Source organism: Corvus brachyrhynchos, unplaced genomic scaffold (genome assembly GCF_000691975.1).
Source record: "Corvus brachyrhynchos isolate BGI_N302 unplaced genomic scaffold, ASM69197v1 scaffold17, whole genome shotgun sequence".
Lineage (NCBI taxonomy): Eukaryota > Metazoa > Chordata > Aves > Passeriformes > Corvidae > Corvus > Corvus brachyrhynchos.
Window position 1 is genome coordinate 6,834,986 of NW_008240046.1, and position 2,741 is coordinate 6,837,726.

The following is a 2,741-nucleotide window of genomic DNA, read 5'->3' on the forward strand; positions in this document are numbered from 1 at the left end:
CTCCCTCCATTCCCCCCCCTGCCCCCCAGTCCCCTTGCTGCCCGGCTGATGCCTCTCTTCCTCCGCAGTGTGTCCCGAGGTATCGGCGAGTCCTTCAAATGCCCCCGATGAGCAGGAGGCCGAGCGCGGCAGGCCTGGGCAGGGGGAAGCGCTGGCAATCTGCGCGCACACCTTTGGACGCCTATGGGTGAGGGGCACACCGAGCTCATCACTGCTCTTACAGCCTGGGACTGGAAAGAAAAGTCTTCGGGCTTCTGAAGTGGAGGGCTTTGAATCCTGAGACGTTTTAAAGACAAGCAGACACATAGGGGTGTTGCCCTGTGTCTCTGAGCAAAAATAACTGTGTACATTTGCACTCTTCTGTTGTTGAATCGCAGCTATTGAGCTTGCACAGACCTTAAATCTGAACCACTGCATTAATTTAGTTTTTTTATAGGCCACATCAAGAAAATTGCAGTTGTAACCTGTGGTGTTAAGTGTCTGTAGGCATTTAGGACTTGGGCTCAAATGGACTTAATAACTATTCAAACAAAAAAGCCACCCTGATTTCTTGGGCTTTTCCTGTAGTCTCCTAGCCCACCAGTAAGAGTGTCTTTTGATGTTTCTGAGTTGAGTGCTGTGTAACTTGTAATAAGGTGTGTATAATCTGTAAGCAGACACAAGGTAGCAATGAATTGTATGGCAAAGATTCAGTCAAATCTGAGCATTTATAGCTTACTTTGGTAGCATCCACGCTAAAAGCAATTTAGACTTGAAAAACTTGCCATTGTTTCTGATTTAAAGTATATTTTAAAAGATGTAAAAAATATGTTCTATGTAGTTTAACTGGGCTAATGGAACATACTTTTTTGACAGATTCTTTTGCTCTAGGTTTTGATTTGATAATGAACTTTTTGTAAATGACTTGTGCAACTTCATGGAGAGGTACTTTTAAAATGTCTGACAACATAGTAGCAACTCCATAGAATATGGCTTTGAGAAGGTCTAGTTAAATGTTATTAATTATAATTTTACCATTTTTTTTCTGTGTTGTTTTAGCGGCCTCACTTAGCAACCTCATGCATGAAATGTTCTAGACATGGTTAATCACACCTAAATGTGAAACAATGCTCAGGACTTCTTAGGAATAAATAATGCCTTCTGCTGGAAGGTAAGTGTGCTCTTGTCTAATGATAATTGCGGATGGTTTTTAATCTTGCTCTTTGATAATTTACAAATTTCAAGCAACTTTTTAATACTTCTTGAGCAAATGGGAAGTTTAGATCATCTTAGTTAATAAGGAAACATTATAATATACTAAAATCTACTCCCCTTTTATGCTTTGCCCTCTTAAGTCTGGCAGTGTCTTAAGTGGCCAATACAGAGGGGTATAAAAGTTCTCTCGCAAACCCAGAGGTGAGGTTGAAACTCTTCTTTGGATCATGCTTAGGAGGAACACATTCATAAAACTGCTGAACTTCAGAAAGCTGCTGAATCAACTATTAATAGCTTGTAGGAAGATTTTGAACTGTCATCTTGTTACAATAACTAAATCTTAACATCACTTTCATGTAAATATTTTTCAGGTTTCTCAAATCTGTTTGTGAACCTATGTGATAAATGTCTTGAGTGAAGAGTTCCTTGTAAATTGTTTGGTCTCCAAGTATGTAATGTGAAAAGGATTATCCGATGATAGTGAATGCATTGTCTTCTATACCTAAAGGAGCTTAATTTACTCCTTGCTGGAAAACAAAACAAAATAGCTTTGACTGGTGAAAAACTTCTGTGGTAACTGTTAGAATTTTATATAGATTTAGCCAAAAATAAATAGCAAAAAAATCAGAGGGAAGTCTGCTTATTCTAATATGGCTGGTCCTCTGGAATGAAATCCGCGCTAGTGATGCGGGAAAAGAAAATACTGTCCTGTACAAATGAAGTAATTTGTTTTGAGAAATTGCTCTGACCTAAGGGTTAGTGTCACGTAGAAGGTTCACCTAGCTCAGCCTTAGGGCAGTTACCTGTTTTGTTTGTGTGTGATGCTGAGTGCAAGTTAAATAGAACTTCTTTTACAGGGATGAAAACAGCATGTGCCAGGACTTGAACTGACATTAGACATCAGTTTATGATTTCCTGAGTGGATGATTTCTGACTTCAGACAAGATGATTCCAGTTGTCACCTCTAAAGTATTGTCTTGGAAGTAGAATTGAGACAAGCGATGGCTAAAATTATGTCTTCAATGATCATGTTTAAACAGGCACCTCACCATTTGTTGAAACAGGTTTCCTAACAAAAACTACTGTAATTTGACTGTTTGTGGATTCATTGAAATAAAATATGAGTATGTTAACAAAAGTTTTGTGTTCTGAAGGTTTCTTGTTAAAGTACTTCCTGTATGAAGACTTATGGTTCATGGATGTAAGCACTTTTGTGCTGTCACACAAAGATTCTCTTGCCATGTCCAAACTCGTTAAATTTCCTAATCCATTGAAAAGGCCCTCTTAGTCTTTTATTCTTTGTATCTGAAATATTCTTGAGTTTTCTGCAGTATTTTGTAATGCAAAAGCACTGAGATCAACCAGCTAACTCCCAAGTTATTTCAAAAGGCTGTATACGTTTGCATGTTCTCTACAAAAGGATTGTCTCAAACTATGAAGAACAAGTTAGCAAGAATCCAGTTCCTTGCCTATTTTAAATTAACAAGGAAAATGTTGCAATATTCCATGTAAAGCACTATCAGTGGGAAGGTCCTTGAAGGGGAAGA

At 38.4% G+C, this 2,741-nt stretch overlaps 1 long non-coding RNA gene across 1 annotated transcript; it reads left to right on the top strand.

Moving 5' to 3' along the window:
- Positions 1-6: 6 nt before the first annotated feature.
- LOC108449159 lies at positions 7-2,332 on the top strand. The gene is made up of 3 exons (XR_001865293.1): positions 7-187; positions 1,039-1,150; positions 2,052-2,332. It is a non-coding gene; the product is annotated as an uncharacterized LOC108449159 (long non-coding RNA).
- Positions 2,333-2,741: the final 409 nt, after the last annotated feature.